The 16374-nt window shown below is 36.7% G+C and overlaps 1 protein-coding gene across 2 annotated transcripts in view; it reads right to left on the reverse strand.

Annotated features, from left to right (window-relative positions):
• The window catches only part of SLC26A7 (solute carrier family 26 member 7), a 274022-nt gene that overhangs the window by 246383 nt on the left and 11265 nt on the right, over positions 1–16374 (reverse strand). The window contains exon 1 of one of the 2 annotated variants that reach the window (XM_027856959.1): positions 16226–16285. The exons of the other annotated variant lie outside the window; for it this stretch is intronic. The gene's annotated coding sequence lies outside the window, so the exon portion shown is untranslated. Of the gene's footprint in view, positions 1–16225; positions 16286–16374 lie in introns of those variants that run through there. 2 annotated transcript variants of the gene reach the window in all.

Raw genomic sequence — 16374 nt, forward strand, 5'->3', positions numbered from 1 at the left:
GATTATTTGTTCAATACTGTTTTCAACAACTGAAACAGAATCACAGAATCAAAGTAAAAGAGCCACAACTAGCATTGGAAGCCCCAAGCTTTGCCTCATGATGATGACATGATTGGCATGATCGCTTCTGAGCCCCTCACCTGAAAGTCCTCCTGCCTCTGTGCTCTTTTTTCAGAGGGTAGTTTCCCCTAAGTACAACTTTGTCTCTCCCCAAATTAAATTTACATCAGAATTACTAACTGCTGTTCTGACCTCAGAAGTTCATAGGATTATATATTTGAAGCCAGAGGAGCCATCAGAGTAAATTGAACCTAATCCTTTCCTTTTAAAAATCTGGAGACAAACTGAGGGACATTGATTTGCCCATGGTCAATGTAGGTCATAGTGACAGAGCTGGATTTGGAACAAAAGTCCTCTGATTTCACAGTTGGTGTTCTTTCCACCACTGAGAGTCCTTATGCCAGAAAAGCAATGTCCTCCACAAAGTCCCCAATAAGTGGTCATCAACTCTCCCCTCAAATACCTTGAGTGAATGACAACTCCTCATTTCCCAAGGCAGCTCATTCTAGTTTTGAATACCTTTAATTGTTAAGACTTTTCTTATATAAAATCTAAATATATCTCTTCTCCCCACTGAGGCTAAACAGAGGAAGTCTAATTGCTCTTAATGATAATAGCTAACGTGTACATATTAGACTTTAAGGTTTGTAAAGGACTTTACATAAATTACCTCATTTGATCCTTACAATAATTCTGTAAAAGTCCTAATACTATCCCCATTTTACAGATATGGAAACTGAGGCTGATTGAGGTTAAATAACTTTCCCAGGGTCACAGAGCCAGAAAGTGTCTGACACAAGATTTGGTCAAGTTTTCCTAACTCTGTGTGGAACATATGTCATCTAGCTGCTTCTTGCATGTAATAACTTTTCAAATACTTGAAAACAGTTTTCATGTTCTCTCTCCCCTCAAGAGTTCTTTTCTCCAAACCAAATATCCATAGTTCCTTCAATCAGTGATCACAGGACCCTTCAATACTCTGGTTCCCTTTGTCTTAACATTCTCTAACTCAGATCCTTCTTAGATCAAACCCAGAATGGAACATAATACTCCAGATGCCATCAGGCCAGGGCAGAATAATATTAACAACAACAACAACTCCTCCTCCTCCTCCGTCCTGTCCTCCTCCTCCTCCTACTACTACTATTACTGCCACCGCCACCACCACCGACATTCTACTCTGAATGTATCTTGTATATACCAATTTACGTCCATGTCTCACTCATGAGAACATAAGTTCCTTGGAAGTAGAAACTGCTTTCTGTGTTTTTTTTTCTTTATATCCCTACCACTCAGCACAATGAATACCTGGCACATACAATGTGCTTAATAAAAGCTTGCTTGTTTGATTGATTGACGGAAAGGCACATCACATTCACTCTCATTTGGTCTTCACAATAAAACTTAGTATATACTAAAGATAATTTTATCCCCATTTTGCCATGAAGAAACTACCATAAGAAAGTATTACAGCCTCTCTGGACTCCAAGTCCAAAGTACTTTCCATTTCAGCTTGTTATTTATATGGCAATAGTTTCTAAAGAAAAATGCATAATGATCACACCTATATTTTTAAGCAACTGTCTCACTCTCTCCTGGGGACTCCTATATCACTTACTTTGTCCTTCAACTGCCAGGTATTTATTGCTTTGTATTATTAATTATCATTTGCAACCAAATTGTAACTTCCTTGAGGACAGGGAAAATATCATATACTTCTTGCTTACTGCTTGAAACATTTAAACCAATCCGAGCTGAAAATTTTAAAAATGAATCATTCATCAAGTACATAGACTAAATTCAAGAGAATTATTATTTATATTGCTTGCCTTCTCAATGGTGGAGGAGGGGCTGGAAGTAAGGAGGGAATTTGGAACTGAAAATAATTTTTAAAAAAAGATAGAGAATCATGATTAGGTTATTCCAAAACTGTCTCTTGTTTTAAAAGCACTTTGAGAGACCATAAAAAATGGAAAAGGACCCACATGTACAAAAATATTTATAGCAGCTCTTTTTGTGGTGGCCAATAATTGGAAATTGAGGGGATGCTCACCAACTGAGGAATGACTGAACAAGTTGTGGTATATGAATGTAATGGAATACTATAGTGCTATGAGAAATGATGAGCAGGCAGATTTCAGAAAAACATGGAATGACTTACATGAACTGATGCTGAGTGAAGTGAGCAGAGCCAGGAGAATATTGTACACAGTAATAGCAACACTGTAGGATGACCAACTCTGACAGACTCTAAGACAATTCCAAAAGACTCAAGATGGAATGTGCTATCCACATCCACAGAAAGAACTATGGAATCTAAATACAGATCAAAGCACACTATTTTCTCTTTTTCTCTTTTTCACGGTTTTTCTCTTCTGTTCTGATTCTGCTTTCACAACATAACTAATGTGGAAATATGTTTAATATGAATGTACATGCATAGCCTATATCAGATTGCAGGCTGTCTTGGGGAAGGGGCAAAGGAGGCAGGGAGAAAAAAATTGGGAACTTAAAATCTTATAAAAGTGAATGTTGAAAACTATCTTTGCATGTAATTGGAAAAAAATACTATTAAGGGAAAATTAATGTTACTTAAGTGGTTTTCAAAATAAATAAAAGCACTCTGAACTGCTACAGTGCAGAAAACTGAATATACAGAGATAACTTTAACAAAGCCCAGCTGATGGACTTCAGTTTAACTTTGGTTGGGAGGTGGGGGAGACAGGAAAATGGAACTAAAATAGCTAATGAATATCCATGAGTGTAGCCCTGACTAGAAAAGAATCCTAACAACTCCTGTCTTTAGTTATATCTAGCCTACTCTTGTTGGCATATTCAAATGTACCTGGGATCCCACTTACTTCAGATAGGTGCCATTTATAGGAAGTCTATGCTACCTGTCCCTTTCTCAGCATACAGTATCACTAAAATCTGGGAAACATCAGAAACTACTCTAGATATAGTCTGAGTAGAACCAGTTACCTGAATTGCAATTGAGACATGTGACTTTTTGTTCCTCTGAACCAAGCCAAAGCAGAGACCCAGTATGGCAATGAAGCCAAGTATCACATGTGTTGTTCTCTTCTTGGTTGAGTCTGTCCATTAAGTTAGCTTATTAACTCTGAACAAAGCCGATAGTTACATCCAAGGAAGGTAAGGCTTTCTTTCTATTCCAGACCTGACTATATACATATCACCAGCCACCAAGTCATTAGAGGAGTCAGTTCACCTAAAGATCTCTTACTTAGAACATGGCAGACTCAATATCTAGTGAATTCTGAGGTGAGTGGACACTTTGGCCATCCACAGCTTCAAGTCAAAAACACTTCTGGGATCCACTGGAGAAAACAGATCCTTCGGATAATTATGACACCATCCAACAAAAGAAATAGGATGTGATTTTTGAGGGGTGTGAAAGAATCCATGAGGATAGATAGATAGATAAGCAGACAGATAAAGCATTTATCAAGCACTAACCAAGTGCCAGTCACTGGGCTAAGCACAGGGAATACAAATACAGTCCCTACCCTCAAGGAGCTGACATCCTAATGGGGAAGACAATACATAAAAGTGCGCTGAAACTCTTGGGTAAAGTGGAATAGTACAAAAAGTCAAGAGCTAAGCTAGGTTGGAAGTAGTCATGGCTGGCATGGATACTTTTTCTCAAGTGGAGGTTCTGGTGAGGAACTCACAAATAAGAAGAAAAGATCACACTGCCAGAGAAGGCTATTGGATGGAGACGTAATCCAGGGAGTCATGAACTAAGCCCCATTTGAAATTAGGAACAAATAAAAAAAGATTGGATTTGGTTAGACAAAATGCTAACCTTATACACTTTGAGTTTTCAGAACAATGAATCCACATTTATCATCACTTCTATTCAGAATATGAATTGTGACACTCTCTGGATCCTTTTGAACATGTAGTGTAGATTGAACTGACTGCTGAATAATCAGCATTGTAAAAGTCACATTCATCTTCCTAATCAAGTTACTTAGATGGTAAGCTTTATCAATGTAAGTCAGGGATACCTAGAATGGAAATAACTTGTTGTAAAGTAGGATCTTATATTAGAAGTAATGAGTAAAATTATGAAAATATAATCTTTCATATGCTTCATTACTGGCAGCTTGTCATAAAAAATGGAACTGGGGTTACAACATTACAAGTATTTTCATAAGGCAGATTGTGTTTTCACGCATTTGTAGTGAGGCTCATTCAACTGAATCTCTTTTGAGGGTAGTTTTAATTACATTACGTCATTCAATGCAGGGTTGAGAGTTCATTTTGCAAACTGTTCATTCCCTAAACTCCTCTACTTTAAGAGGATCTGGGGAAATGTTAAACTCAACTAATGTAACTATAAGAAATGAAAACTATCAAATGCATATCTTGGGCATGGGGCAACTCAAATGTTTTGTAAGAGGTTGATGAGAATTTTTATGTTACCTCTAGGTCAATAGCTCAAATGTGGCCCAGGTTGGCAGTGACTAAAGTGAGATCTATCAGTTCCCATTTCAGGTCTTAGTCACTGCTGTAAAAAACAACTGTTTTAAAATTATTAATGATACTAAAACAGGTGCTAGTTGAGTAAACCCATTGCTTTAGAAATAAGAACTATTCCCATTATTGCTATTAGAAATAAAACAAAAATAATTCAATAAATTTTAGTTAATGGGAACTATTAAAGGAGTAGTAAAAAATTTTCAAAGACTATTTTCAATATACCACCACAACATTTCATAAGCTCAATACAACACAACATGACAATGTTAGAGGCAGGAAGGTAATGCAGTGTGGATAGAGTGTCGGATCTGGAATCAGAAAGACCTAGGTTCATAATCCTGTGTGACCCTGGCCAAGTCATTTAACATCTGTCTGCCTCAGTTTTCTCATCTGTAAAACAGGGATAATAATAGCACCTAACTCCCAGGGTGGTTGTGAGGTTAAAATAAGAAAGTATTTGTAAAGCATTTGCAAACCTTTAAGGGCTATTTAAATAGTAGCTATTTTTATATTATTATTATTATCATGATCATTATTAACCACCCAAGTCAAAGCAGACACTATTTGATATTTTGCTGTTATTAAATATGCTAAGTCAGGAAGCAAGATCCATCTATGGTACAACAGCTCCTTTGTACAGCAGTACTAAAGGTTGCAAAGCACATCAAAGACAGAATGTTCCATAAAATTTAACATACAGAAGGGGGCAAAATGATGGGGACAGTAAGATCATAGATTAAGAGCTAAGAGGGATCTTAGAGATCAGCAGATCCAAATCCTGTACCCTCTCCCATGAACAGCATCACCTGTGCATATATTTAGAGTCAAAAAAAGGACCCTAGGGGCCATCTAGTCTACCTCTGCTTTACAGAAAACGCAACTAGAGAGATTACCTGTATCTAAAGTCATACAGGTACGGTGGCAGAGGAAGGCTTTCAGTCAAGGGTCTAAAATGAGGGAGTTGGATTAAATTGCCTCTGTTGTCTATTCTGGCTCTAAAAGTGGAATCCCAAAATCCTATGACCCCAGATCCAATAACACTTCTTCCATGACACCTTACTGCTTCTCTAGCATTAGGAAATGGTTTTCTTCTTATGGTTGAATAGACAAAGGAAGGTCAGCAATTTGTTAAACTTAGTCCCTAGAACAAGGCAAGTCCCAGGTATTTGTGAAGCTGAGGCAGATTTGGAAAACTGGAGGCATACACTTGAAAAATACATATTCCTTGTTATCAATTGCCCACAAGAGGCATTATTTTTTCCATTGTAAACATATGACCTGACTTCATTAAAAAATAAATTATATATCTCATGGAGAAGAGTAATTTCCACCATTAAAATATGCATTTATATAAAATAATATTAAAAAGTATACCTCTTTGGTGCCTCATTATTACTGTTATTATTATTGTTCTTGTTGTGAATAGCTAACACTTTCATAGCTTTAGGGTTTGCAAGCACTTTACATATGTTATGATTCTCACAACAACTCTCTGAGGTAGGTGTTTTTATTATCCCCATTTCACAGATGAGGAAACTAAGGCAGACAGAAGTTAAATGACTTGGCCAGAGTTACACAGCTTGTAAGCATCTGAGGCAAGATTTGAACTCTTCTTCGTAATTGCAAGTCCCATGCTCCATTCACACTGCTCCACTTAGCTGCCTTACACCTTGGCGCTATATCACACTTCCTGATTTTCACGGATTCACTTATGTAGAATGTCTTTTTAACCTCGTTATAGCTAAGTTTATAATATTTTGATTATTTCCTACATGTTGATATACCTTTGCTTTTTAAATATCATTTTCTCTTTAAAGAAAGGATAAAAAGGCAATTCATCTGCAATATTAGATCATGATTGGTTTGCCCTCCCTTGAATTTAATAATGGGCTACTACTGATCCTTGTTATACATTTTCCTCTTAAATACTGAAGTGTCTTCTTAATTATCTTCACGGCTAAGCTTACTTGAATGTCCCTGGCTTGGTTGCTGTTTTCCCTATAGCTATAAATCACTTTTCAGAGATTAATCTCTAAATCCCTTCTAATTTTCAACAAGCAATTTCTCCTTTATTTGTTCTCCTCCCTTTAGGCCTTTTTTTTCTTTCTTTCTTGAGAATATGAATTATATTCCAGAACTAAGCAAATCCCAGAAACACTTACTGGGATCCACTTTTCACCACTGGAGATATTCTGCTTCCTAACGACATGTTATTTTTTTTCCTCATATTTACAAATATGAGTATAGTCATTTTCTCAACATTATTCACCTTTACACCTCAATACTTTCTCTCATTATTGAGATTGAAAACTTACGCCAGATTTGTAAAGTTCCATAAAAATTTACGTCTCTAAACCCCTTGAATTTATACCTTACTAATTACATTCAACTCTGTTTGCCTTACAGGAGCTCATCAAAGGAGACCTGTCACATAACAAGAATGAGAGATATTAATAGATGACTAATCTGACTAATCTACTTGTACTCCAAAGATGCCAAAAAAAAATTTTAAAAAAGCCTTTCATAAAGGTGGGTTGGGTTCCTCACAACAACCTTGTGAGGGAAGTGCTATCATTATCCTAATTTTACAGGGGAGGAAACTAAGACAGATAAATCAAGTGGCTTGCCCAGAGTTACACAGCAAGTAACTGTCTGAGGCTAGGGTTGAACTTGCATCTTCCTGACTCCACGAACCAGTTACAGAAGGTTCCACACATATACTTCAGTCACACTTTATCCTGATTCTCTCAGAAGTAGCCTCCTAATATTCTCCACATGAAGATGTTATCTGGGGTACTCTGGTCATGTGCCAGAACCTGATTACACTATAATGTCTAAAATGTCACAAGATAGATTATAACTCAAAATAAAGTTTCAACTTAGGATAATGGGTTTTTAAGACATGCACTGCCTGCGGAGATCTTTCTCCAGAAGCCCCTTTCCTCAAAAGCCCCTTACAAAGGTCTATAGGATAGGGGCAGCTAGATGGCGCAGTGGACAGAGCACCAGCACTGGAGTCAGGAATACCTCAGTTCAAATCTAGCCTCAGACACTTACTAGCTGTGTGACCCTAGGCAAGTCACTTAACCCCAACTGCCTAATTAAAAAAAAGTAGCTATAAAAGTCTATAGGGAGACTTTTTCATGGCATACATACACAGCTGATATTCTAAGATGAAAGTCGACCACAAAATGTGATTTGTTGTACAGAAATTTACAGACATCCTCAACAGAAAAGCATCTACCCAGAAAGGAAAAAAAATATATAATTTTGTGTAGCCTTAGAATTTGCTGCCACACAGGATCCTTCTTTGGGCCTAAAATGATTTAAATGGGACCATATTAAGAAAAAAATTCAGATAATCCCTTGTGTACCCACACTGGAAAAGAGTTTTCTCCTAACCTCTGTTGGAGAGAGTGGGCTTAAGAAGTGGTTTAGCCTTAGATCACAACAGAATTTGCTACATCAATGAATTGTACAACAGGAAAAAATAGGTATTATCTGTGCGTGTTAATTGTCTTTCCTTTCCCTTCTTTTTTGAACTTCTGTGTGAGGGATGAGAGTTAGAACGAGTAGGGACCACAGAGAGAAGCACAGATAGTATGACCAGGGTTGTCTATTAGCAACTGAGGCCAAAGAGTCACCAAGACTCTTGTTTGCTTATTGTTGATTGAACTCTCATTTTCCCTTTAACATATCAGCTTTAGATGAGATGTGAATCCCTTCCCCTACTCATTTTCATGAGCTTTAACAGTGTGCTATCCAGACATATCAAGAGATTTAAGTGGGAACAAGGAGAAAGATGAGAAGAAAAATGGTGGCAACTGTCTCTCTACAAGAGTTCTACTATCTAGTTTCCTTTAAATTTTATTCTACTTACAATAGACTATTTGAGCAAAACATACTATCAGAGCCTATGAATGACATGGGAAGTGACTTGAGAGAGTGGAATCCCCTAAGGAGTTGGTGCTCAAAGTCTGATATAGATAGCAGATTCATATTTTAATACCTAGACAAAATCTCATTTCATATCTGAGACCAGGAACCCATCTGCTGTTAAAACACAAGCCACTTCAGAGCCAACTGCATGAAAGTAACAGCCATTTATAGGGGCAGGGACAGCCACTTAGCTTGCTCAGCCTTCCAGACCCACTATCAAGTGACTCTTGATGGGGTGCCTATATAGGGAAAATAGAGGATAAGGTATTTGTCAGTTTTGAGTGCTACCCATTAACTAATTAAAATACAGTACTCTAAGTAGTTTAAATTCTCTTGACTACATAACTTTATAACCCTTAACTATAATTAACTCAATGATTGCTGTATTTCTATATGGAAAAGGGAGCAACACTAAGCTCAAAAGTCATATATGAAAATCAATTCCTCAATAAAAGTTATCTAGTCTCAAAAGGGTGAGACAAGGAAAAGAATAATAGTATACCATTCAAATTCATACAGAAAGCATAATTTACCTTCATTGGAGAAATAAAAGTTACACAATCTATCCCTGAGGATAGGATGCATTGTCCACATGACACACATTCCCTGTCATTAGCAAGTATTTCCAAGATTTCTGGGTAACGTGCTACATATCGCTGATACAACGGGTCCTCCTCGCTTATCTGATTCATGACATATCTTGCTGCAATTTCCTACAAGATTTAAAAAAGAATCAAGTTCTACAGATTATTTTCACAGTAACCACATTTTAAACTAAATTACATTATACTGCAAAAGGCAATTTGGTTTAATCAGAAGCTTACAGTGAATTAAAATTATGAAATCGTAACAAAGAAACTGAAGGCCTTAGAGGAAGATGGGGTATTTTCATCACTTGCTGACAAAAGGCATGGGTTTCAGAAGAGGAAGGCAATTTTGCGAAGTAAATAATTGGGTGAGAAGATAGTGTCTTAAGAATGAGATTTGGATTTATAGATGGACTATTGCTTAAAGGAGGGGAAAAAACTGCTATATCCACAAAGACAAATACTATCAGGGTAGCTATAAGATAAAAAGGATATAGCTATAAGATAAAAAGGAAGAATGGCAATATGGCAAACAACTAGTGCTTCTATCTCAAAGAGCCAAATTTGCTCTCAGTAAATGAATGCTGGAATGTTGTAGAGGGTACTCATGCTTCAGGTTGGGACTGAATGTGACATATGAGTTACCTTCCAAATCAAAGGTTCTGGGCTTCCATTCTTTACTGTCTAAACAATGGATTTAGCAACTAATCAAGTACTACCTTGAACTGTCACTGAAATATATTGTTACTTTAATCAATCAAACAGTAAATATTTATTAAATACCTACTATGCGTCAGGCACTGTGCTAAATTCTTAGGATACAAAAAGAGACAAAAAACTGTTTCTGTCCCCAAGGAGCTTACAATTTAATGGGAGAAACAACATGAAAACAAATACATATAAAGCATGCTACATACAGGACAAATAGGAAATAATTAGCAGAAGGAAGTCATTAGAATTAAGAGGAGTTGGAGAAGGCTTCCAGTAAGGGATAGCATTTTCATGGGAACTTAAAGGAAGATCAGTAGTTAGAGTGGGGGGGTGGGAGGACGAGAGCATTGCAGGCATGGGAGACAGCGAGAGAATTCCTGAAGCTGAAAGATGGAATATATTGTTTGTGGAACAGCCAGGAGGCCAATGTTAGCCGATCGAACAGCATGTGGTAGGGAGCAGTGAGGTATAAAAAGCCTTAAAAGTTATGAGGGGCCTAGGTTACAAAGTGCTTTAAATATCAAACAGCATTTTTCCCTGGAGGCATAGGGGTGTGTGTGTGTGTGTGTGTGTGTGTGTGTGTGTGTGTGTATGTATATGTATATATATACATATACATACACACACACACACATATATACAAATATGTTAATATCTCCCAAATTAGAATGGAAATTGTTGCTGGTTAAGAGTCATACCTTATACTTCATGCCTTGAAAATGTTCTCACGAAACAAACCCAGCAACTATATGAACACAATTATAAAACACTGTTCACACAAAGTCAGATCTAAATAACTGGAAAAACATCAGGTGCTCATGGGTAGGTCGAGCTAATAAAACAAAAATGACAATTCTACCTAAGTTAATTTACTTATTCAGTGCCATAACAATCAAACTCCAAAAATTATTTTATAGAGCTAGAAAAAACAACAAGATTCATCTAGAAAAACAAAAGGTCCAGGATTTCAAGGGAACTAATGAAAAGAAATGCTAAGGAAGGTCTCCTAGCCATATCAGATCTTAAATTGCATCATAAAGCAGCAATCATCAAAACTACTTGGTAATGACTAAGAAACAGAGTGGTGGGATCAGTGGAATTGGTTAAGTGCACAAGACACAGTAGTCAATGACAATAGTAATCTACTGTTTACTAGTAGCTTCTAGTAAAGACCCCAGCTTCTGGGATAAGACCTCACTATTTGACAAAAACTGCTAGGAAAAACTGGAAAAGAGTACGCAGAAACTAGGCACAGACCAAAATCTTATGCCATATACCAAAATAAAGTCAAAATGGGTCCACAGTTTAGATATAAAGACTGACACTATAAGCAAACTGGGAGAGCAAGGAATAGTTTACCTGTCAGATTTATGGAGAACAGAAGAATTTATGACTAAACATCAGATAGTGAACGTTATAAAATGCAAAATGGATAATTTTGATTACATTAAATTGAAAAGTTTTTGTACAAACAAAGCCAATGCAATCAAGATTAGGAGGGAAGCAGAAAACTGAGAAATAATTTTTACAACCAGTGTCTCTGATAAGGGCCTCATTTCTAAAATATACAGAGAATTGAGTCAAATTTATAATAATACAAGTCATTCCCCAATTGATAAATGGTCAAAGGATATGAATAGGCAGTTTTCAGATGAAGAAATTAAAGCTATCTATAGTCATATAAAAAATGCTCTAAATCACTATTGATTAGTGAAATGCAAATTCAAACAACTCTGAGGTACCACATAACATGTATCAGATTGGCTAACAAGACAAAACAAGAAAACAAAAAATGTTGAAGAAGATGAAGGAAAACTGGAACACTAATGCATTGTTGGTGGAGTTGTGAAATGATCCAACCATTCTAGAGAGCAATTTGGAACTATGCCTAAAGGGCTATAAAAATGTGCATACCCTTTGACCCAGTTAAAATAGCACATCTAGGGCTGTATCCCAAAGAGATCATAAAAATGGGAAAAAGACCCACATGCACAAAAATATTTATAGCAGCTCTTTCTGTGGTGGCAAAGAACTGGAAATTGAAGGGATATCCATCAACTGAGGAATAGCTGAACAAGTTGTGGTATATGTATCTAATGGAATACTATTATGGTATAAAAAATTATAAGCAAGTGGCCTTCAGAAAAACCTGGAAAGACTTGTATGGACTGATGCTGAGGGAAGTAAGCAGAACCAGGAGAATGTTGCACACAGCAACAGCCACATTATTCGATGACTAACTTTGATAGACTGAGCTCTTCTCAGCAATGCAAGGATCTAAAAGTCTCATGATGGAAAATGCTATCCACATCCAGAGAAAGGACTATGAAGTTTGAATGCAGATTGAAGTATCCTATTTGCTTTTATTATTTATTTTTATTTTGTTCTGTTTCTTCTTTCTTGTGGTTCCTCCTATTAGTTCTAATTCTTCTTTACAACATGACTAATGTGAAAATGTTCAATAGGAATGTATATGTAGAGCCTATATCAGATTGCATGCCATCTTAAAGAGGGAGGAGGGGAGGGAGGCGAAGAAAATTTAAAACTCAAAAGCTTATGGAAGTGATTGTTAAGACTAAAGATAAATTAATTAATTAAAATTTTAAAAAAGAAGCAAAAGATGGTGGGATATGAACTCCCATCTTCCTGACTGCAGGCCCAGCACTTTATCCCTTGTGCCATTGGCACAAGTGCATTGTAGATCTACTACTCCTAGGCTTCAGTTACTGTTAATATCGGGAAGTAGTATGGATTATCTCCAGCCACAGAGAAATTAAAGATAATTGACTTTAAAATGGGTGGGTGTACACACACACACACACAATCATGCATATATGCATGCATATATGCAGACATGCAAATATAAGATACAGGATTATATGTTTATACTGAAGATACTTATGGCATTGGAGAGGATGATGATACAGTGCATGCACAGAACATTCTGATCTCTAAACCATTTTTCTAAAGAAAACCAGCTTTGTTGAGTGTGTAGCATTAGAATTATTATGCTTTTACAGATAAGGAAACGGAATGTCAGAGATAACATGACATTGCCTTTACTCAAGGTCTCAGAGCTGACACTCTTTGGTATAGATCCTACAGTTTGCTTCTTCCTACTTTGTTCTCAGCACTCTTTCAACCACTCCATCTTTCCTGGCCCACTGGATCTGCTTAGGCCATATGAAAATGAGTTAGCATTCCCCATGAATGGACCATATAGGTGTTGTTGATTAAGAATAGGGCATTTTGGCTGAGTTGTAGAGAGTGGAAAAGTAGAATAAAGGATAGGAATGCTGGGATAATAAACTGTAGCCAGATTGTGAATGGCATTACCTGCCAGACAGGGAAGTTGATATTTGGCCCTAGAGGTAGCAAGGTGCTGCTGAAGTGTGTTGAATAATGGAATCAGCCGGTCAAACCTGTGTTTCAGGACTATCATTTTTGTAGGTACACTATAGACTGAAAGAGGGAAGAAGCACCAATTAAGGAGACCAATTAACAGGTTATTTTAATAGTACAGGCAAGAGGTTAAGGGAATTGTAGGAACTGAGTAAACCACACTGACTCCTTCTTGTGACTCAATTCTGGACCTAGCTCAGTTTCCTTTCTATTTGATTATTGGTCTCGTCCAATTTCTGTCTTGTGAGGAAATTTCTTTCAATTATGGGGATTGTGAGTAAACTTTATTGTATTGTTTGAACCTAGTCCTATGAGGCTAGGTAGCTGGCCCACCTCTACCTGCTGTTTAGAGACCCTTAACTAAGGACCGAGGTTATGCTGACCAGAAACCTAGTCAGATCCAAAGATTGATGCAAGGAGTTTTCTCACAATTGTACATCTCAAGCAATCCATATGTCTTATCCAAAAACTGGCGCCATACTGATCAGTTATTGTTTCCATCTTCCTTTTATTGAATACAGACACTTGCAAGGAGTGGAAGACTTCCTTTTCTGATTTTAGTAAACTGTATCTGCTTGCTCTTCCCCTCCTGACTCAGAAAGTCCCTAATCTTTTCTCCAATTAGAAATCATTTTACCTAATTATACATTCTGTTTTGTATCCTGCTTATTGTCATATTTTAATGTATAAAAATCTGTCCTCCCCCTCTCCCCTGCTCCGTATTCAGGGTCCAGTGCCAAGCTGAAGATGCCTGGTCCCAATTTGTTATGCAATTGGCATGTATTGCTTAATAAATCAATATGCTTGGAAGATAAAAAAAAAGAAGAAGAAAATGTTCTCAGTATTTATTGAGTTGAGAGATGGCAAATGGGCAAATAGAAGACTGCAGCTGTTGACAGTACCCATGGCATACACAAATTATAGCTACCTAGGCACTGTGTTGTGTACACTAGAGATGCGTATGAATGTGACAAACTCTAAGCAAGAACATTCAACTCAAGGCAGGAAACAATTTTTCCACTACCATGCCAGTCATCTAGCAGAGTATTTGCAGTCTACAAATTTCTCTATACTGTTCCACCCTACACACAAACACAGAAAAATTGGTCAACAGAGAAGGAAGAGAAAGAAGGAAGAATTAACATTTATATTGCTCTTTAAGGTTTGTAAAGCATCTCTCTCTCTCCCTCTTTCTCCATACATACATACATACATACATATATACACACATACACATGTACCCAGAACTGAACACAGTATTCCTAATGTGATTTGATTAGCACAGAGTAAAAAGGAACAATTAACATCAGTCAAGTAATTTTTAAGCCTTCACTATGTGCCAGGAACTATGCTTATTTCCTTTTCCCTGGAAATTATGTTTTTCCTAATGCAGCCTATATTCACATTAGCTTTTTAATCTACCACATCACACTGACTCATATGGGGCTTGAAGTTGCCTAAAAACATCATATACGTACACATAAACGTGTGTATGTATGTATGTATACATATATGTTTTAATGTATAATGTACCATGTATGTATTATATGTATATAATGTAATATATATAGTAACCTGAAATGTAAGATGTGTGTTTGTATGTATGTGTATATATATATACACACACACATACATATATCTAGGTATAGATATATATACCCACATACTATTTGTTATATGGAATGGCTCTCTGAAAGGGGGAGGGAAAGAAATACTTGAATAACTATGATAATGTAAGAAACAAAAGATATAAATAAAAACTTATTAAAAAGAAAAAAACTATGTAAGCTCCTTGAGGTCAGGGAGTCCAGTTTTTTTCTTAATGCTTTTATCCCCAGTATTTAGCATAGTCTCTGGTATATATATATATAGTAAGTGCTTAATAAAAATGCTTGTTGCCTGTTGCCCAAAGCCTGTTTTTAACACTTTTTTATTTATCTCAGATCAATTTCATCCTATTAGATTTAGATCAGCCCTGCTGTCCAGTGGTTAGTTATCCCTCCCAGCTTTGTGTCATCTACAAACTTTCCTAGAGTGATTTACTCTATAGAATGTATTCCATGTGATCTTCCCTAGCCTTCGTCTGAACCCTCTGAAATCTGCCCTCCCAAAAATCTGGCGTGCATGTCAGACTATCCCCAGCCTTCTTTTCCTTCTTCACCACAAACTCTAGGAAAAACCAATCATTTTCCTCCAAGGTTTCATCAATTTCACCCTCTTGCAACCAGTTCCTCCCTATTGGTGAGAATCAGACCCACAGTATAATTTCTGCTTGTTGTTTCCTGAGTCTTTTGAAGTCTGAAATAAGTAAGGCATGTCAAGAAATTAGTAGCCACTCAGCTTTTGGCAGAGAGAGCTCCAGCAGACATCTGGATAATTAAAGTCCTTCATTACTACTATATCATGCCTCTGTACCAAGCTTTTGATCTGTTTCCTAGACTCTTCAACTATTTCCTCTCTCTGTCCTGGTGATCCATCGTTATAATCTCATGACAAAATAATTATTATTTGTTCCTCCAGTAACCTTCACCCAAATGTTCTCCACCATACTTCTTCCATTTGTTTCCTTAATATACAACTTTTACCCCTTCCTTTTTACTTATACTAGTTCTGCTTCTTTCAAAGAAGGTATATTCATTCTGAGCTATATTCCAGTTTCATTCCACCAAGAATCAGTGATAGCTATGAAATCAAATATGTCCAAACCCAAATATTTGGGTTAGGGTCTCAAAGTCCTCATGTTTGTTGCCTAATTAGGGGGTATGTGTATATAGAAAATAGAGACACAAATGAAAATGAAAAACAGGCTGGTTTTACTATTAGGTACTTTCTTGAATTTTGTCTCCTCTGAACTTCTTGGTATACTGTTTTCTCCCTTCATTTTAGCTATTCGGAATGGTCTCTAGCTAGGTATATATACACAAGCAGTTTTCTCTCTTCCTCAATCTTTTAAATTTAAAGCCCTTTTGCTTAAGGGTTTAAAGCCATTATTTTAAGATCCCAAGTAAACGCATTCTTACATTCTTTTTTAGACATATTTCATTTCAGTCAGGAGTCTGTCATTCCTTGTGTTAAGCCACAGTCTAGAAATTCAAATCCCAGTCTCAGGAACCATCTTTAGCCACATATTTACTTCTTAAATCATTTTTTTTTCTTTTCTGCATCTCTT

The sequence above is a fragment of the Vombatus ursinus genome, unplaced genomic scaffold (assembly GCF_900497805.2).
Source record: "Vombatus ursinus unplaced genomic scaffold, bare-nosed wombat genome assembly UNPS02011767.1, whole genome shotgun sequence".
Classification (NCBI taxonomy): domain Eukaryota; kingdom Metazoa; phylum Chordata; class Mammalia; order Diprotodontia; family Vombatidae; genus Vombatus; species Vombatus ursinus.